Genomic DNA, 22,422 nt, shown 5'->3' with positions numbered 1-22,422 from the left:
GTGTGTAAATAAATATAAGAATGAATAAAATTTACCGTTTCTATTTTGTCAATTTGTTGGTCCATCAAATATCGACCACACGTTCGGTAGCGTACAATCTATGACCCTTTCGTGGAAGAAAATACTTACACGTGAATCTTTAAATGCTTTGAAGTGCAATACTTTACTTAAACCAGCTCGCTTTTTTTACCCAAAAGGCCAAATAAAGCAGTTATTCGTGTAAAACTCGCCGCGAACGCTTTAGCTTCTACTTGGAAGCGATGCTGGCAATGGATTCACAGCCTCCCGTACGCGCGCTCGCTCGGGCAAAACGAGGCTAAAAGCGAATGCTGATGCTGTTGTCTGCTGTTTTTTATCGAATTTGATATCCTATGATAAGCGTATCAATTGTAACAGTTTACTACACCGAAACTAAACACTGGCTGCAACTTATACCTACCAGTCTATGTTTCCGACACGGGTGAAGGTGGCTGGTTGAGACTGGCGTTTCTGTGGCGCTTCAGTCGTCGCCCTTACAGTGGTGACCGGCTCGAACATGTACGGATGTGTACTGTGAACTCGGTCCAACTTTCGCAGTTCGCCATACTTATGGCAGCTACATGAGTCCAACAGGCAAACACGACATTGACTGCCGGCGAGCACAGTCAGCTGTCCTCACCTTTCTGACCGTGACGTCATGAAGGTTCGACCGATCACAGCGGCGGTGAGATTAACGATGGCGGCCGCAGCGCCTGTTGCTTGTTTTCGGCAAAATGAAGGTATTTGCGTTGGTTTGTGCAAATTTTTGACTTAATTTTTGAGTTCGCCGCAAGAAATTTAGTACCATGACACCATAATTTCGTTTTCTCTATAACGTGTTTCAGTGTCCGCTAAAGAAGCTTCACCACTGAAACAAGCAAGGACTGAAAGAGGCTCTATTCCGAAAACATTTCGATCCGGCGACACCCTGGTTTTGACCAGCTTTAGAAAAAAAGATTTTTTGCTGACAAGAGTGAAACTGATTTGATTTATTACTGATACATAACAACTTCATGCTTTATTGTGAAAAGCCTCGAAAAATAAGAAGTTGTGGTGTCCCTGATTATTCCTAAAGTACAAAGGATTTCGAAGCTTCGCTCACAGTGAACGACGTGACACCACTGCCGACACCGGTGTTTCTACGGAACAAGCCCTTTAACACTATCGCTTGAACACCGTGCTTTCTGCGAGCTGTTTAAAACCAAGATTTTGTATATAGACAAAAAAGTGACAGAGACTAGAATGAATTATTCTTTCTCTGAAACAAAATATACGCACCAATTAGCTTGAGTGGTGACATTTATTTTATATTTGAAGAAAAGCGATCTTTTTTTCCAGGGGTTAGTTTATTTTTTGGACACAAACAGATGAGCCCAACGTACATTTATGTCAGAGAAAGAATAGGAAACAATAATTGTTCCCTCTAAATGCTGAGTAGTGTTTGTGACTTAAATTAAAGTATGTTACAATAGACTAAAAATCTGCCTTCCTGTTGGTGGGATCCAAACCCACATCCCTCGAATTACAAATTCGATGCTCTAGCAATGGAGCTGCGACGAAAGGCGCTTCCCCGTTCATTTTGCTGCGTATATTTCTGTTATCTCTGGCAGTGTTCACTAGCCCTCTTATCAGTCAAATAGGCGTGTGCGGAACACCATTTTTCATCGCGAAATTGCACCCCCTCCAGAGATGAACAGGATAAAATATAAGAAAAACAATGAACACTGTCGTTACAAAATGAAAGCTTCTCGAACCATGTAATCAGGATACCACAGCTATGTTTCCAGAGGACTTAATCGTCACAGCTGTTGATAAGGTAATTGAGACCAGGAAGGGTATACAATCATCATACTTGAGTAACATTCAAGGCACAATGTGCAAGTGTCTAGCCGTTGTGCTTCAGAAACCATAGCGCGCTAAACAAATGTGTCACATAAGAAACGGAGGACGATCGCGTGTCCTGTGTTAATATTCTCTCGCGCTCGTTAGGTGCTTTGTGCTGTCTGATGGGTGATGAACCACTAACACGTCCAAACGTCCTACCTTCTTGCAGGTGTACCTTACGTACGTAGTTTTTCCATGTACGGACGAATGTTGCCATTCGGTATTGATTGACGTAGTTTTCAGCGCTACCAACAAATACAAACAATCTGCCAATCTGTAGCAAGAAAGCTTGATGTAGCGGTAACAACAAAATGTTCTTATCCTTCTAAAAGCGGCTTTTGAGATCATGAAATGCCGAACCAGTACAGTGTGCATGCTTCCGTTAACTTGCTATAAAATATGCATGAGACATATTGATCGCTTCATTGATAACTATATACACATTCTCAAGGCAAGTGTATTTATTAATGCTTGTATGATCACTGTACCATGTGTCCTGTGGCACTTCTACTTTGTTTTCTGATAACAACAGGTACGTTACCACGTGACGTTACAGAAACGTTTCAATGAAACTAATGCGCCGATACATGTATCGTTTGCACTCAGTGACAAGAAAGTTGCATGCTTGAATTACGCACACGAATTCTATGTTCTTTCGCGTTTTTTGTATTTTTTTAAAACTTGCTCCTTATCCTCGGGGCATGTCTATCACCACAAGCGCTAGTTATCAATTCTCTCGCTAGAGGCGCAACGGTGCCCAACGTCGATTGCAAAAGTGATCGCAAAATGGCGCGCCGCTGCTCAGGCGGTTGTCCACTCACGGCGCGTGTTCTATATAGTTTGATAGCAGACCACTAGAGGGCCGTGCCTATATATAACGCGCGCTTTGAGAGCGCGATCACTTGCTAGTCCAACACACAAGGTCGCCTTAAGATCTCGGTGCAGTTCATAACAATACAAGCGTCCGACCGTCAGGGGAATTTCTATTGAAATAGCTGTCTCAAACTTTCCACTACATCCAATAACTCAAGATCCCTTGGTTTTGTACCTCACGAACCACAAGGCTGTTATACTTCAAGAGAAACGTTTCTCAGAGCTTCAGGTCCCGTAAGTAACAGCAATCAGTGGAAATCTTGTGGTTCGTCAAATCATATAGAAATAATTTCATTCATGGGTAAAATGACCACATACTGCATCAATATATAAGTAATAAAACATTGTGCCAATCGATGCGTACATATAATCACACCACACCTATCGTGTCACGTCTTTGTATAATTATCAACTTGATATACGGATGATTCATGGTTTACCTGGCTGAATCTCCGGAGCAAGCTCCCTCATAATTTATTCACTTTGTTGATATGCTTTAATTTCCAATATTATTCACTCATTTCGCGTATGCTCAAAAAACGTCCATTTTGCGTATGCTCACATTAAGTCCTTGCCTTTCGTTTGTGTGCACTAAAATTTCTAGACGAATATTAAGCGACTCACCCACCCATCGTTTTTACTGCAATGCTAAAGAGCGTCATTCGTTCGAGTGAATCAAGAGGCGAGTAATACGTGCACAAGAGGGCAGCCAGCGCCTTTCGTATTGGTTCACTTGCCAGAGTATGGGTCGCGTAATTCCAAGGATGTGTTCACGTCCCACGCACGTGAAGGATAATTTCTCGCCCAGTTTTCTTAGTTCAATTTATGGCACAAACATTACGCCAAACCTCTTATATTGCAGCAAAAGCTATTGAAAACTGTTATTTAACTTCGTATTTTTTATTGCTTTGGGAATACAATATTAAGAGCCACGTAGCAGTACGCTTTATTAACCAAGTGACATATATTGAGAAAATTCCCATGACGAAATTACTAGCGCGGTAAGCCCAAGGAAAAGGAGGCAGTGTATTGTGGTTAGCCTAATAAGTATTTCTGCCCGCACGTCCGCTCCTCTTTTGATGCAATTAATGCTCGACTGCAAACCATAGATACGGATGTTTTGCCGTTCAAATTGCATAACGTGCGCACCATTCTCAGAAAACCGTCTAGCGCCATATCAAAACAATGTGGTAAACGTTTCAAGTTACCGCTTTACAAGACGCGCGGGCCATTATTATCAACACAGCTCTGTAACACGATTTCCTTCATATTTGTTCTTATCAGTAAACGGCGTTTTAAGGCACTTAAATATGCTCTTTATGTCAAACTAATACAGTTAGAAAATAAATCCAGTAGTTCAACAGGCCTATAGGCAACATACCTGCCTCCGTTATTATCGCTGCTGTAAAATTCGATACGCCTAACCCCCGACATGGAAAAGCCAGATTTCTGTCCTTGAGTGCATAGCAGTTTTATGCAATTACTTTGTGACATTCGCAACATTGTAGATGTTTATCAAGGAACATAGTTACCATCGCCTATGGCGCCAAAAGTGTGTAAAATATAATGACAAATATCTTAAAAGCTGATGCCAGCAAATCGGCTTCCGTGTACTTTAACGAGCTTGGTAGTCGCATACGAGCTGAACACATTAGCGCATTCGAGTAGTGCTCTAAAGAGATGGTAGATAGTGGGTAATGTAATGCACAAACAAAACGGAGGTTAAAGCGTTGTTATTGCTCCACAGCGGATATGCGACCGAGCATCGTCGCCCGGACGGGAGCGCCCATGAATGGCCGAGTCCCGCGCTCTTTTGCCAGAGGGCCAAGGCCTGACGGCAGCGCTCATTAATTCGAGACCGTCGACATTGGTCTTGCGCGGCTCGTCGGCAGGCAACCCAGTTGGCCCAGACAATCGCGACGTATTGCCGAGCGCGCACTCTATGCGATTCGAAAGGGACGCGACAGGCGGTGTCAAGGCGAGGCCTTGTTCCGGCGAGCTTTTGTGTTGTCGCTGCCCGACCAACGTGATGCTATAGCGTCACATTAATCGAAGGCTGTTGCTTTGGCAATCACGTGGCCACGCTTTTCTCTGCGCTAGTGTGAAGGCGTTTCCTGAACGCAGCAATCGCTTCCCTACTTTTTTTTTTTTTGAAGAACCGAATGATAGCTTAGTTCACAGTTGCCACTCGGGCCTTGAGCACGAATGTTGGTTAGACAATGAGAATCTTTTATTAATTTCGCTTTCCGTTTCGGCGGGGTTCGTTATAAAAATGTTCTTCCTTGGTATTTTTTATTAGGCTTTCTCAGCAACGAGGGTACTCATAGCTTCAGGTAATTGCTATCGCATTCTAAAGCAGATTGCAACAGATGTAATAATCTCGTTTGTGCGCGCAGCGGCGGCGTGTAGATTGGCTAGTTAACTCGTTAGTGAACATGCTGCGTATATAGTGTTCAATGCGTTAAACATGTTGGCTTATTGCTAAATCGCACCGACCCAGGACATTGCGAGAAGTTTTATGTACCGAAAGTAACTATGCTTGCTCACTGGATTTCATGTTTTAATGCTTCTCTATATAATTAAACACGGATTTTTTTCATCGAGTCTATTGGATGCAAACGCTAAGTGTGCTCACCTCTGCGCAGATCACATACTAATGCTCGTTCCTTCTATCGAACTGCATGATTTCTAACCCATGAATTTCATCAGTAAGGACATGAAATTAGCGCCACCTTCAACCATGGACCTCGTTTAAACACGTTCTGCATCTTTTCCTATATTCTCAGAAAACATTACAATTTATTGACACAGAGCGATCGGCATAAGAACATTTTCACAGAATCACCAGGAGTTGTTTATCGGAGATCAAGGAACCTGCGCGATATAGTAATCTCTTCCTAGACTAAATTCATTACTCCTGCTGGTTTCGAACCTGTAACAAACCGCGATGTAAACTTTGAGCGCACATGACGAATGCGACTGTTGCTAAAAGCACGGCATTGAACTTTTCACTTAACATTAATGGGGACTTGAACTGTGATAGAAGCAACATCATTTACTTACTTGAATGCTTAATCTACCACATGTGATAGTCGGTCAAAGTGAAACATTCTTTCGTATCTGTTTCAACAACCACAAATCACACGTTAACAGCTTGTTATCCAAGCATGTTCATCTACCAGGTCAATCGCGTGACAGGATTATAGTGACGCTATTAGAATCAGGCTCCGAATTGCACCATGATCGCGAAATTTGAGAATACTTTGTTATCCATAAATTCTATAGCGTGTTATCCGGCAATAACGAACGCGTAGGCGAAGTGTCATGCCTTTCTACGATGCCCTGACGTTTGAATTTTTGCGAAATCACCAAAGAAGCATCCCTAACGTATTATCTACTTCCTAGGTGTTATCACAGTTTTCTTCATGCGTGATCATCGTGGTCAATGATCCGTGTTACAAATGCCTTTTTTTCATGCCCATGATCTTGTCTACTGTGTTGCATCTCTATTTTCTAATGCTTTTTATTGTTGTCGTGGTTGATTTAAAAATCTTGGAACACTAATGTGTTGATCCCACGTGTTTTGTACCCACGTGTTCATGCCTGCCCATAAAAGCGGGCACACACTCGTACTTCTGTTCATTCTGACTAAGGCCGTGCCACGGCGGAAACGTATGTGATGAGTAAGAGAGTATCCAATTTATGTAATTGTGCTTCTTTATTTCATGACTATGTGTGCACCGGACCCGTAGAGCTTGTTCTTGAATTATATATATATATATATATATATATATTGGAAAGAAGAGTATATATAAGGGCTGGTTTTTCCGTGTTTTGACACAATAATAATGAGATCTAACAGACAATACTAATGCCAAGAAAAATAGGGAAAGTTATTGAATTGAAATGTAAATGTGAAGAAAGAAAAGTGAGTTGTTAAAAGATAACTTGCCGAGGGCAGGAATCGAGGCTGCGACCTTCGAATAACGCGTTCGATGCTCTACCACTGAGCTACCATGGCGGCTATCCCCCCAGACACTTTATTGGGTATATATGTGAGTTTAAACGTGGGAGTGTCAGTCAGCGCCACTAGTAGCCACGGCGGCAAGTGTGGCACACTCTTTATGGGCCTGTTTGGCGTCACACGTGAACTTATTACAAGCTGGCAGCTGACCAATAGTCCATCAAATACAACCTCTATATATATATATATATGCAAGAAAGAGACGACGAGACTTTCACGGAAGCGTCTTTACCTAACGTTTTCCCCTTGTGGACAAGCCTTCATCCGAGTAATGTGCCAAGAGTTCCTACATGGCTTTAAAAGCTCCTTTCAATCACAGGTCAGTGCCATCTGTGCTGGTTAGCATTACAATGCGCATCATAAAATGTCATGTGCTTCAGAAAAAGAAAAAAAAGACAAAAAATGGGAAAACCAGAAGGGTACACACATACTGAAGACACGGTTGAAGATTCCCTTACATGTACTGGGACGTGATACTATGCTTATACGTAGTTAAGAGATATAGAAGCGCAGTGGTGTAATGACATTGCATGGCAGCATAAGAACAATCTTAGTGATGTGTGAACGTATAATGGATGCCACTGTGAAATGATTGAAAATAAATTTAGGAAAATAAAAATAAAAATGGTAGACATAGAAGGCGTGATTTAGGCGTTACAATTTGAAACCAGTGCATCATCGCTCTTAATCTAGTGAAAGACAGGTCAGTTTTCCTTTGTTTTCGTTGATTCCAGCTGAAACAGTGTTAAATTTGTGAATGAGATATGATTCGCGTAGTTCACGATCATGGCTGGTGCGGAATCCCGATTCTAGTATCGTGACTTTCAGGTTACTAAATGAGTGGCCAGGTATGTTCACATGCTTTGATAATGGAAGGTTTGGTTGGATTTTAGTATGGGATCTGTGCTTGCTAAAACGTATTTTTAATGGGGTTTCAGTGTGGCCTATGTATTGCATGTAGCAGGTGCCATACTCAAGCAAATGCACTCCATTGGATGAATCACAATTAAAGCTTCTCCTAATTGTGAAAACAAATTGGTTAGATGTGCTGGTGGCTGTTATTGATGGTTCTATATGAGGACAAACTTTACAACGGGGTTTGTTGCAGCGGCTACAACCAATACGGTTAGTGGTAGCAATTTTAGATGACGTCAGGATGTCACCTATGTTTTTTGAGCGCCTATACACTACTCGAGGGGGCTCAGGAAAGACCGCTTTTAGCCTGTCGCTTTGGGTGAGGATGTTGTAATGGTTACGCAGTATACCTTGAACTTTGGGGATGGACGCTGAGTGTGTAAGTACTAAATTGGCTGACTGAAGCCCGTTGCTTTTTATGATACCTTTTAAACAGTCCATTCGATCTCGTCCTCTGGCTCGGTGTATAGCGTCGTCAATAATTTTTTCCGGATATTTTCGCTTAAGAAGCTTCTTTTTCAGATCATGGCAGCAGGAATAGAAATCTTTATCTTCAGAGCATATGCACCTAAAGCGCTGCACTAAAGCACTGTACTAAAGCGCTGTACGCGACAATATGTCGGGTCCAGCGTGAATGACGTTCAAAGAATCTTGTGTGTGTATATATATATATATATATATATAAAATAAGGGAAAGAAGTGTATACCTAAGGGCTCGTTTTTCCGTGTTTTTAACACAATAATAATGAGATATAACAGACAGTAATGCCAAGGAATGTACAGGGGAAGTTATTAACATTAATGGAATGTAAATAAGAAGAAAGAAAAGTGGATGAAAAAATTACCAACTGTAAGCAGGAATCGAACCTACGACCTTCGAATCGTCCTTCGAATCGACCTTCGAATCGACCTTCGAAAGGTCGTAGGTTCGATTCCTGCTTACAGTTGGTAATTTTTTCATCCACTTTTCTTTCTTCTTATTTACATTCCATTAATGTTAATAACTTCCCCTGTACATTCCTTGGCATTACTGTCTGTTATATCTCATTATTATTATTATATATATATATATATATATATATAGTTAAGAAATGAAGGAGCACACTTAAGAAAAATTAATTGGTTTACTCTACGTTTCAGCCGTGGCACGGCCTTTGTCAAAATTCACTGATAAATATAACAGTGAATATATATATATATATATATATATATATATATATATATATATATATATATATATATATATATATATATATATATATATATATATATATATATATATATATATATATATATATATATATATCAAGGGCACCTTACATCTTTCCGCATGAATACGTTAATACTATTACGTTCATGGGAGCCTCCCAAGCAGTGTATGTTTGTATCTTCAAAGAAATTTTCTAATGATGAAAGCAGCTCATAAAGCAGTGAGTGTTTAAATGCTAAGCGACCCTTGGGGAAACAAAAGTACTTTGAACATCTCAGTCTTTTTACCTAGCTATCTGGTCAACTGCGTCGTAGCGCTCTCGTATTGCCTCATCACTTTGATATAGACCATTATCGCCATAGGGTGGTACAAGCGCATGAAAAGAGGAGTCTGGTCTCGACATAAACAACGTTAAAATTATGTCGTGTACGTCATGGAACTCTTTCTTTTAGTCATGTGTGCACGTCACATATCCGTGTACCACGGGCTGTGGTTTGCGGGTTTGCGCCTCGAAGTTATCTACTTAACAGCATGTGACAACAGACGTTCGTATGTTAAACACGAGAACCTTTAAATAAAATCAGGCATTGGCAGTCTAGACCCGACGAATGCACAGAGCAACAATCAAGATCCCAGCAGAAATCAAACCCAAAATTTTCGTGTGGCCGTCATGTATTCTATTACGGAACCCCTCAAGGTCTTCAATATATTTTTTTGGAAAACGTGCTGTGCAAACATGAAGTCAGTGCAATATGATTATGGTTACAGTGCAAGCTATGTAAATTTACAACAAGGAGAGAAACATTGAATATATGCTCCTGCTACACAGACGCACGTCATGTCAGTTTAACATCAATCATGCTTCAGTGTTGGCTCCGCTTTTATAACAGTTTCATAAACATTATATACGCATTCATACCACTCGGCAAGCTACAATTAGGCGTTGTTGGACAGCGGTGGAACGCGCTGACGAATGATATTCACATCATCGCACCATAGCGCGAACTCTGTTTCCGTAATGTAAATTTATGTCAGTCATCTGAAATGAGTGATGAGATTACGTGAGGTAATAAATCTTTTATAAACGCGAGTGTAGTCAACCACTACTACCACATTGGCAACAACACGTCGATGCACCTCGTAAAGCCTGTGCAGAAATTTAGAAATGTGGCATAGACGAGTACTCGCTGACAGCTTCGCATGAATTCTATTTCCGTAGCTCTTGGAACTTTAACACGAAATAGTTATATATGCCGGGTCTCGCTAAGAGTTCAGTGACGTATTTCCGCTTTGAAAACGACGTCAAAATTGTACATGTCAAAAGAAAAAAAAGTTCCACCAATGGACATTGAATTAATGCCCTCACATTCCTTCGCCCTAAGTGCTGAGCATGCTATTCACTGCGTATAACGGCCACAGACTATAACTGCTACACAAACGCGCAATATATATATCACACACAAGAGGATGAGCGCGGAGTAGTGTCATCCCTTTGGAGCGGTAAAGTAGTTCATCATTACTGTGGCTACAGCGATTAGCACCTGCAATGCATACTACCACGCGTCTGTCGTATTCGGCGCGTTTTCAGTTCAAGTGCGATTTTGTCAATACATTAACGCACCGCGAGGTGGCGGCCTTAGCCTAAGGGTCGGCCTCGTTTATGGTGTCCATGGAAACCAAAAATAGTCCTGTGACATGCACCTGCCTCACGGGGCGAAGCACGCTATTTGCACTCACGGTATTTGTATTATACAACATTTACTAAAGGTCGCCCAGGCAACTGCCTAAGTACGCCAATACCAACGGTGTAAACAAAATTGTACATTAAAAATAATTGTGGGTGATTATAACGTTAAATTATATCTCGTTGCTTTTTTTCTAAATGGTCCTTAGCTGTATATGCTTGGTCAAAACATTCCAGGCATGCACATAAAACCAGCTCTTTACGCGAGGCCACAAATGACGCGAAAATCATCCATCGCATAGTAACCACTTATGCACGGCCACGTAAAAAATAGGAGAATAGACTGTTTGCAATGCCGCGTATAGTTCGCCATTGGTTCTTCAGAATTCACAATTTTCTGTGTGCCATAAAATTGCTTGTTGCTACATGATGTCACGAATCTGTGAAATGTCGTGGTGTTTATTACAGTCGACGCAGAATTAACTGTTAATTCACTTGCTGAATATTCCCTAACACTTTTTGAAATAGCCAGAGGACATTCCTTTTCATATGTAATTCAAGTAGGCCACCCAATGGTCACATTAGCAGTGGCTACATCTATAGCAGCTGGCGAGATAGATTTATATGAGAGCAATAAAATATGTTCACTTGAGCCATAAAGGCGCTCAGAAGTTTGTGCACGTATACATCTCCGCGAGCTCATCCTTGCTGAGAGAGACAAAAAGAGAGAGAAGTAACCAGCACCGCACTTGCGTGCTGGTTAGTTCTGTTATGCTATTGTGCTCGTGAACTGTTGTCTCACAGTTGCCTCTACAAAACCTCTGGTGTATGTTGCAAGTAGGTAACTTGACTAATAAAGCAACTTTGCTTCCTCAATATTTGTTTTTTTTTTTCTTTTTTTCTATCCCGCATGCAATCAGCAAGGCACAAGGCACAATAAAATTGCATATCAATAAAGACACGTAAAGGTCAGCAATTAAGGTAAAAATCAATTTCGCGGCATTTAGGGTGGATGCGGGACGCTGCTACCACTTCCGGTTGTGACGTAAAATTTTATCTGTTAGTTTTTATTTGCTGTTTTCGCCTTCTCACGTAGATGGGAACGGTGGAAACCAGCGGCCGGCTACTGCAACTACTGGAGCCATGGGCTTCAATAAGTTACGCTACCAGTTTACACATACCTTGGTATGTATAAACTAAAAAAGCCACAGAACTTCAAAATCGGAAAAAGCTGAGCAGTAGAAAAAGAGAGAGAGAACAAAAACGTGGCAGAGAGCATAGACACGTCTCTGCTTTTTGTCTTTGTTTCTACTGCTCTCATTTTTTCAATTTCGAAGTTTTGTGGCTTTTTTACTTTACTAAATATAAACCAACTTTCCCAACAAGTAACTATTTTAAAGGTATATGTACAAAGTGATATATATATATATATATATATATATATATATATATATATATATATATTGTGGGCATTTGTAACTTACATCGTCCTCATCCCTGCATAATCACAATCACCATCATCCGCTTGTCTCTTTGCCCTCTTTGCCACTCTGGGTCATCTTCATCGTCATCGTCTGTGTGCTGGCTCTGCCCGTTCGTTTTGCGAGGTCTTTCCTCAAATAAACGCTGTCGCAGCCAAGACTACCAAGACTTCATACGTGGTGGAGGTGGATTTTCGGTCCTCTGGCCTCCCGCAGCCCGCTATACCCCGTGGAGCTTCGTTCAGGCCGCCGCTTGCGCCCACAGTCAGGCAGCATGTCCCAGACCGAGCCCGCCGGCACTGATGTCATCAACCACGCACCGCCGCAAGCTGCCCCTCCTACTTACATACACGGACATCAGAGGGAACCCCCGCTCTTCGCTGGTCTTCGGGGAGAAGACGTAGAAGACTGGCTTGACGACTACGACCGCGTAAGTGCCGCTAATAGGTGGGACGAGGCCGCCAAACTGCGTTACGTGCCTTTTTATCTGGTCGGAGTCGCGAAGACGTGGTATTTTAACCATGTCGTTGACTTACCCGACTGGCCTACCTTCCAGCAGCAGCTGCGGCACGTCTTTGGGACACCAGACATTCGATCCGCCGTCGCGAAGAGGACACTCGATACTCGCCGACAACATCCCGGTGAATCGTATACTTCATACATCGAGGATGTCCTCGCACTCTGCCGGCGTGTCAATAAATCCATGCCGGAATCGGACAAAGTGCGCCACATATTGAAAGGCATTGGGCCTGTTGCCTTTAATGCCCTCGCGGTGCAAAACCCAGCTACCATCGCTGATGTCGTGGCGACATGCCAGCGCCTTGATGCGCTGGACTCCGTCCGCCTTCAACCAGACATCGGCGACCACCACTCCACGTCAGATGGCCATCTGCGTGACCTCATCCGGGACATTATACGCGAAGAATTGCGGTCTATGGGCTTCACACCTCCTACACCGCGACCTACACAGCCTTCGGGAATGCCCTTACGTGACATCATCAGGGAGGAACTTACATCCCTGACTGGCTCTGCGCCCGTAACGCCACCTGCTTCTCACCCTAGAGCCACGTACCCTCAAGTTGCTGCCGTGCCTCCCAGCGCCGCCCACGCGACATTGCCACGTCCATCCTACGCGTCAGTTGCTGCCGCTACCCCTGTGAACTACCATTCCGTGCCCCCTGACCCTTCGGCCCACCTGACCGCGCTATCTCCAAGTGCCCCGAATGCCTTCTATTCCCCACCGTGGCGCTCGTCTCGCCCTGTATGCTACTACTGTGGCTATCGCGGCCACATATCTCGTTTCTGCCGGAAGCGCCAGCAAGATGAGCGTCGGAACGATGTGCGTGAACGCGATTTGTACAACGGGGCGTCTTATCAAGGTCGGCGTTATTCGCCTCCCCCGCACCGGTCTCCATCTCCTCCTGCATCGACTGCACCAAGAAACAGCCGAAACACGAGACGCCGCTCGCCTTCGCCCTTCCGCCGTTCCACTTCTCCACTTCGGCCCGCCTCATTCGCCTCTGATATTCATTCGGAAAACTAAGCGATGCAGTTTGTGGAGGAAAAACTGCATTCGGAATCAGAACTGAAATTCCTCCATCGGGCCCATGTAACATGGTTTCTGTGGAAGTGGAAGGAGTGCGAGTCGATGCTTTGGTGGACACAGGTGCGACGTTGTCTGTGATACGTGCTGATTTGTGTGAACATTTAAGGAAAGTAATGACGCCTTACGATGGTCCCACGTTAGTTGCTGCCCAGGGGAACATCATTCGCCCTTCCGCGCTTTGTACTGTGCGCGTTTTCATCGACGGCATCCGCCATCATGTCCAGTTTGCTGTCCTGTCCCGCTGCTCTCACCAACTAATTTTAGGGTGGGATTTTCTATCATCTGCTTCCGCGGCGATTTGTTGTGGACAACGCGTCGTTCACCTCGCTGACACCGACCACATGCTTGACGACGATAATCAGAAGCCACTTCGTCTGGTCGCTGCGAAAGACATCGAACTCCCGCCACTACAAGAGCAAATTGTCACCATTACGTCCAACGACATCTATCACGGGGATGTATTGGTCTCACCGTCACCACTTTGTGTTCGCAAAGGTATAGTTCTTCCGTCCGGTGTCGTTCGTTTTTGCAATGGTTCGGCACTTGTCACCGCTGTCAACTCTACGCCGGAGAAGATCTTACTGCCACAGGGCACTACTGTGGCCCATGTTGCTGACTTCGAGCCTGTATTTGTCACGCCACTTCAGGCCATCGCATCCAAAGAACCTTGCCTCGGTGAGCATGTTTCTTCCTCCGCCTTTACCACCACTATCAGCAGCGAATTGACATATTCACAGAGGCAGCAGTTGCTCGCATTGTTACAGAAACATGCAAATTCTTTCGATATTTGCTCGTCTAAGCTGGGCCGCACTAATACTACAGCACATCAAATCCAAACTGTTGGGACATCTATTGTACACCGCCGACCCTACCACGTGTCTCTAACTGAAAGAAAAATTATAGAAGAAAACGTTGCGGACATGCTTAAACGGGAAGTCATCCGTCCCTCACCTAGCCCTTGGTCGTCTCCTATTGTTTTGGTCCATAAAAAGGATGGCTCTGTGCGGTTTTGCGTGGACTACCGGGCGCTCAATAAGATCACACGCAAGGACGTGTACCCTATGCCACGCATTGATGACGCCCTTGATTCCCTACAAGGCGCGGAATTCCTTTCAAGCATCGACTTGCGTTCTGGGTACTGGCAGATCCCCATGCATGAAGACGATAAAGAGAAAACGGCATTCTCAACCCCCGACGGGCTATATGAATTCAACGTGATGCCTTTCGGGCTCTGCAACGCACCCGCGACCTTTGAGCGCATGATAGATACCGTGCTGCGCGGCCTGAAATGGAAAAGTTGCCTTTGCTACCTGGACGACATTATTATCTCTTCGTCAGCGTTTCCTGAGCACCTAGAACGATTGGATCAAGTTTTCACGTGCCTTGCCGGCGCCGGGCTTCAAATAAACATGAAGAAATGCTCTTTCGCTAGCAAATCTATCAAGGTCTTAGGGCACGTCGTTAGCAAAGATGGCATCCGGCCCGACCCTGACAAGATTTCTGCAGTCCTTCACTTTCCGCGCCCCGAAAAACCAAAGGAGCTTCGCAGCTTTCTTGGCCTCGCCTCCTATTTTCGCCGGTTTATCCAGAACTTCGCTTCTATTGCTGCTCCATTACACCAACTACTTTCTTCCAACGTCCCCTTTCTGTAGTCTCCAGAATGCCAAACAGCATTCGACCTGTTGAAGCGGGCACTCACGTCTGAACCTCTGCTCAGCCACTTTGACGAAGCCGCACCAACTATCCTCCATACCGACGCTAGCGGCCTTGGTATAGGAGCCGTTCTTCTACAACGCGACAAGTCCTCCCTTGAGAAAGTTATTGCATATGCCAGTCGCGTACTCACCGCTGCTGAAAAGAACTACACTATAACTGAGCAAGAGTGTTTGGCTGTGGTTTGGTCCGTCCAGATGTTCCGTCCCTATCTCCACGGGCGTCACTTCACAATCGTTACGGACCACCATGCCTTATGCTGGCTTTCTACACTGAAGAACTTGTCCGGACGCTTGGGTCGGTGGATACTACGCTTGCAGGAGTACGACTTTGATATAACCTACAAGTCAGGCAGAAAACATCAAGACGCCGATGCTTTATCTCGTTGCCCACTTCCAACTTCCCATATGAGCGTTGGTGAGAACTCAACCGCCACATCTACCAAAGTTCATACGCTCGCATCAATAACGCAACCCTTTTCGGACGACGAGCCAACATTTATCTCCCGCCAGCGGTCCGATTCATACTGCAGACGCATCATGGACCACCTTTCGGGAGTTTCTCATCCACCAAACGCGCGACTCCGTCGTCAACTCCTTCACTTTAAGCTGGACAATGGGGTTCTCCACCGCCACGTCTACCACCCTAACGGTCAGCGCTGGGTTCCTGTACTGCCACGCTCTCTTCGACTTCAGGTGCTCGAAGCCTTCCACGACGACTTGACTGCTGGTCATCTTGGTTTTCAAAAAACTCTTGACCGCATTCGATGTCGTTATTACTGGCCTGGCCTTTCTTCTAGTGTAGCTCGGTACGTCGGTTCCTGCTACCCATGCCAGCGTCGTAAACTCCCCACGTCGGCACCTTCTGGACCTCTACAGCCACTTCCGTGCCCTTCAATGCCGTTCGAGGTTGTAGGTGTTGACCTTTATGGGCCTCTCCCCGTCACATCTGCTGGCAAACGATGGATAGTAACTGCCGTGGACCACCTGACACGCTACGCTGAGACTTCCTCTGTTATTACAGGCTCAGCTGTGGAAGTTGCAGACTTTATTCTTCACGCAATAATACTGCGTCGTGGGGCTCCTCGTGTACTGCTTAGTGACCGCGGCAAAGTGTTCCTGTCACAAGTTGTAAATGAAGTACTGCGCGCATCTGGAACTACTCACAAGACAGCTTCAAGCTACCACCCTCAGACAAATGGTCTCACAGAAAGATTTCACCGAACCCTTGCAGACATGATAGCCGTTTACGTCCAACCCGACCACAAAAACTGGGACACTCTTTTACCATTCCTGACATTCGCTTACAACACCGCCGTTCAGCGCACAACTTGCTACTCACCGTTTTACCTCGTGTATGGACGCACCCCGACTACCTTTCTCGACGTCTCCTTCTTTAGCAGCCAAGGGAATTCATGTCAGTCTTCTAGCGAAGAATACATTTCCCGCCTGGCCCAGTCTCGCCAGCAGGCTCGCCTCAATACTGAAGCGAGACAGCACGAGCGGAAGATCATCTATGACGAATCCCACCGCGTTGCGTCTTTCCAACCTGGTGACGAGGTGCTCCTTTTGACACCTATTCGCACTCCTGGTCTCTGTGACAAATTCCAACCACGCTTCATCGGGCCATACATTGTTTTAGAAAAGACTTCGCCGGTTAATTATCGTGTGACACCACTCGTCGCCCCAACAGACCGCCGCTACCGCAGCACAGAGATTGTCCACGTTTGTCGCATGAAACCTTTCACGCGACGTTCCCCATCACTTTGACTGAAAGCGGCCAGGGTGTCCGCTTTCAAGTGGGGGGGAATTAGTGTGGGCATTTGTAACTTACATCGTCCTCATCCCTGCATAATTACAATCACCATCATCCGCTTGTCTCTTTGCCCTCTTTGCCACTCTGGGTCATCTTCATCGTCATCGTCTGTGTGCTGGCTCTGCCCGTTCGTTTTGCGAGGTCTTTCCTCAAATAAACGCTGTCGCAGCCAAGACTACCAAGACTTCATAATATATATATATATATATATATATATATATATATATATATATATATATATATATATATTTATATATATATATATATATATATATGTAAAGAAGTGTATACCTAAGGTCTCGTTTTTCCGTGTTTTTACAGAATAATAATCAGATCTAACAGACAATAATGCCAAGGAATGTATAGGGGAAGTTAATAGAACCATTGTAATGTAAATAAGAATAAAGAAAAGTTGGCGAAAAAATAACTTGCCGAGAGCAGGAATCGAACCTACGACCTTCGAATAACGCGTCCGATGCTCTAGCCAATGAGCTATCACGGCGGCCATCCCTCCAGCCACTTAATTGGTATATATGTGATTTTAAATGTGGGAGTGTCAGTCAGCGCCATTTGTAGCCAAAGCGGCGAGTGTAGAACACCCTTTTATTAGCCTGCGTGGCGTCAAGTAGCACGTTGACTTATTACGAGTGGGCAGCTGACCAATGGTTCCTCCTATACAACCTAACGGCACCAAGTCTGCCAGTACAAGACCCTCGTTAATAAATAAGGGACAGTAGTGTATACCTAAGGGCTCGTTTTTTCATGTTTTGACACAATAATAATGAGATCAAACAGAAAATAATGCCAAGTAATGTATAGGGGAAGTTAGTAGAACCAATGTAATGTAAATCAGAAGAAAGAGAAGTGGGCGAAAAAACAACTTGCCGTGAGCAGGAATCGAATATATATATATATATATACTACAATGTTTTTTGTCATACAGATGAAGATGAAGTACATAGCGGTCACATTAAACCCCCCCCCCCCCCCCCCCCACCGCGCCTTCGCGAAAGAGGGCAGCAAGTTAGAAATGGTTGGGATGCCGAATATATCGTTTCAGTCGAGAGACATGGGCGATCTCGGTGCGGCGGCAACGGCGATCAGGAGCCGCGTTGACAGCAGCAACGCAATAGTTGACTTCAAATTTTTGTTCCAGGACGGTGTATGGACCGAAATATTGGTGAAGGAATTTTTCGCAGAGCCCAGGTACACGAACAGGTGTCCACAAAAGGACTTCGTCGCCTGGGCGGAACACAACTCAACGCTTTGTATCAATGTCGATTTTTGTCTTGTCCCGAATGGTAGCAGTGTTGGCGTGGGCGATTTCACGGCAGCCGGCAACGCGAGCAGCGAACTCTTTCGGGAGAGATGAAGATGGAACAGAAGATGTGGACAAAAAGGTGGTGTCTAGAGCAAAAGTTGGTACACGGCCATACACGAGAAAAAATGGCTGAAATTCGTCGTACGCTGTATGGCAGTATTATATGCGAACGTGACGAAAGGAGGTATAGTGTCCCAGTTTTTGTGATCTGGTTGCACGTACATAATGATGATGTCGGACGAAGTTCGGTGAAAACGCTCAGTCAGACCATTAGTTTCTGGGTGATATGCTGATGTGGTCTTGTGGATGGTGTTAGAGGCCTGGAGGACTTCCGCAAGGACATGCAAAAAAAAAATGTCTTGCCACGGTCACTAGAAGCACACCCGGTGCGCCATGTCGTAAAATAATGGTGCGAAGGAAAATATCGGCGACTTCAAAGGTAGCACCAGACGGAAGAGCTGCCGTCTCCGCGTAGCGAGTAAGGTAGTCCACGGCAGTAACAATCCAACCGAAACCAGCTGGCGTAAGCGAAAGAGGCCCGTATAATTCTATGCCCACAAATTCAAAGGGAGCAGACGGGCACGGCAGTGGTTCCAATGGTCCCGCGGGGAGAGACGAAGTACGTTTTCGGTGCTGGCATGACGCGCAGAAAGTCACGTACTTGGCGACAGAAGTGGAGAGGCCAGGCCAAAAGCAGTGAGCCTTGAGGCGGTCGTAAGTCTTGTGGAACCCTAAGTAGCCACCTGTCGCATCGTCATGAAACGCTTGTAAAACTTCCAGACGAATTGAGCGAGGAATGACGGGAACCCATTGGTTACCGAGAGGATAGTAAATTTGCTGATATAATGTTTCATCTTGAAGCTTGAAACGGGCAAGTTGTCGTCTTAGGCGGCTGTTTGGAGCACGCGATAAGCCAGGGAGCTGATCGATCATTGTGCGGCAGTAGGCATCGGCATGTTGGAGAGAGGCGAGATCTGTGGACGAAGGAAGGTCCGTTGAGGCAATGAACTCTTTCGAACTAGCAGCTGTCTGCTTGGTCACTTTGGTGGGCGGTGACGAACAGATGGAAGGTGACACTTCGGCGCTTTGCGAGAGTGGGCAACGTGACAAAGCGTCGGCATCTTGGTGCTGTTGACCCGGCCTATATGTGACGCTTTAGTCATACTCTTGCAATCGTAGTACCCAACGGCCAAGGCGTCCCGACAAATTGCTGAGAGACGATAAATTACACAGAGCATGATGGTCAGTCACTATTGTGAAATGCCAGCCGTATAAATAAGGGCGAAACGTTTGTACAGACCACACGATGGCGAAACATTCTTGCTCAGTGATGCTGTAATTTCGCTCAGCAGGTGAAAGAGAACGGCTCGCGTAGGCCACGACTTGTTCTTCCAGAGCGTGGTTCCGCTGAAGAAGGACAGTACCGATGCCAAGTCCACTTGCGTCAGTGTGTAGCACAGTAGGTGCTACAGGGTCGAAATGTTGAAGCACTGGTCGTGATGTGAGGCATCGCTTGAGGGTGTGAAAAGCGGCTTCGTAATCATCCGACCAGGCAAAGGGTGCGCTCGTGGTCAGAAGTTTGTGCAGAGGAGCCGCAATAGTGGCGAAATCACGTACAAAGCGGCGGAAATACGACGCCAACCCAAAGAAGCTGCGGAGGTCTTTAGGTGTGGTTGGTGTAGGAAAGCGCAGTACCACAGCAACCTTGTCGAGATCGGGCTCAACGCCATGTTTGCTGACGACGTGACCTAATACCTTGATGCTGTGACTAAAAAAACCGACACTTGCTGAAGACCGGCCTTAGCTAACACGTCAGGACTTCGTCTAGCCGTTCAAGGTGCTGTGAGAAGCTGGACGAAAAGATGGCAATGACAAAGGCAGATGACAAAGGCAGGTCTTCCATTTTAATTCCTGCAGTACCATGTCTATCATTCGTTCAAATGTGGCTGGGGCGTTGCATAGGCGAAAAGGCATCACATTGATTTCAAAGAGCCCATCTGGCGTAGCAAACGCAGTATTCTCTTCATCAGACTCGTGCATCGGAATCTGCCAATAACCAGAGCGCAATTCAAGATTTTAAAAGTACTCGATACCTTGTAAAGTATCAAGAGCGTCGTCAATGCGAGGCATTGGGTAGACGCCCTTATGAGTAATTTTAGTGAGTGATCTGTAATCAATGCAAAACCGCACCGAGCTATCTTTTTTTACTACTACGACAGGAGAAGAACATGCGCTTGTTGAAGGCCTGATGACGTTGCGCGCGAGCATGTCGTTGCCTTGTTCTTCTATAAGCTTGCGTTCAGAAGCCAACCCACAGTAAGGGTGGCGGCGAATGACACGGAATTCGTCGGTGTCGATACGATGAGTGGCCAGTGTTGTTTGACCCAGACCTTCGGAACAAACGTCAAAGTAAGTTTTGTGCTTCATTAATAACGCAAGCAAGGCATCAGTTTGCGTTGGGTCGAGGTGTTCACACAAAGTGGCCTGGAGAGCCGGAGATGAATCTTCCGCTGGCATACACTTTGAGAATGACGAAGCAAATGAACCAGTGACGACACAAACCGGTGCTTCTTCGGTAATGCTCGCAACAGTGGTTCCCTCTGGTAGAAGTAGTACTGGCGTCGTGTTGCACGCGGTGATGATTGCATAACCACGGGAGAACCGCACCAAACAATATGAGATGGTGATCCTTCGAAAAATGCAGCGCCGGCAAGGAACAACCACAGTGTCACCATCTAGACTGTGTCGTGACTTGATCGTAAGGACACGTTCTTGTCCGAGAGGCAGGAGGAAATCCGCAGCTGTCACAAGGTTGGGCAATAAAAGGTCGGCAGCAGAAGAAAGCCCAGTGTCCGTAATACGAATGAGGGGCCGACCAGACAAAATTACAGCAGACGCAGCTGACAAGAAGTCCCAGCTTAAGATTATCTGATGAGCGCACGAAGACAGCACAGCCAATTGTATGCGATGACGGATTCCATCGATGAGAACACGAGCAGTACACAATCCGGTTGGGCAAATCAGACTGTCATTAGCGCCGCATAACATGGGACTGGCATGAGGAGTTTACACAATACGCAGGCGAAAATACAATTCACGATCACTTACCGAAATGGCGGCTCCCGTGACTATAAGGGCGTCCACAAAAACACCTTCCACACAAACAGGCAGTAAATTAGCTGGACGAGATGGAGGAGTTATAAAGTTCCGACAACAAGCAGTTTTCCCTCCAAAAACTGCACCTTCCAGTTTTCCGAGTCCAGAGAGATTGGTGCGGGACGCACGGGTGATGATATACGCCGAAACGGTGACGGAGAACGGCAGCGAGATGAACGAGAAGGATGCGGCCCAGAGACCGTGGAGGGGAGGGCGACCGACAGGAGGTGGACAGATACGGTGCGAGATCGCATTCACCGGGTCTCGGGGCAAAGTCTCTTTCGTAAGCTGGATGACCACGACGTTCATCCTGCTGACGGCGGCGGCAGAAACGGGATATATAATCCCCTATGCCACAGTAGAAGCAGATGGGGCGCGGAGGACGCCATGTAGAATTGTGGCGTGGCCTTGGCACTTGCGTTGTCATCGCAGCCACATGGTCGCATCCAACGTCCGCAGGCATGGTTGGAACTGGTGCAGGGGCCCGCGATGCAACTTCTGCGTACGAAGGCACCGGGAAGCGCACAGGAGACGGGGCATCGGCAGAGCTTGTCATTGATGCCAGTTCGTCCTTGATTATCTCACGCAGCTTGGGAGGAGGTGAGTGGACAGACACAATGGTTGGGTTACCTGGAACAAGGCCGTGGAGTTGCTCTCTGACAACTGTGTGGGTAAGGGCTCGCAATTTATGCTCTCCGGTAAAGCGAGAGTCGCAGGAGGCG

Source organism: Rhipicephalus microplus, chromosome 4, assembly GCF_043290135.1.
Source record: "Rhipicephalus microplus isolate Deutch F79 chromosome 4, USDA_Rmic, whole genome shotgun sequence".
Lineage (NCBI taxonomy): Eukaryota > Metazoa > Arthropoda > Arachnida > Ixodida > Ixodidae > Rhipicephalus > Rhipicephalus microplus.
Note: the sequence above shows the minus strand (reverse complement) of the source record.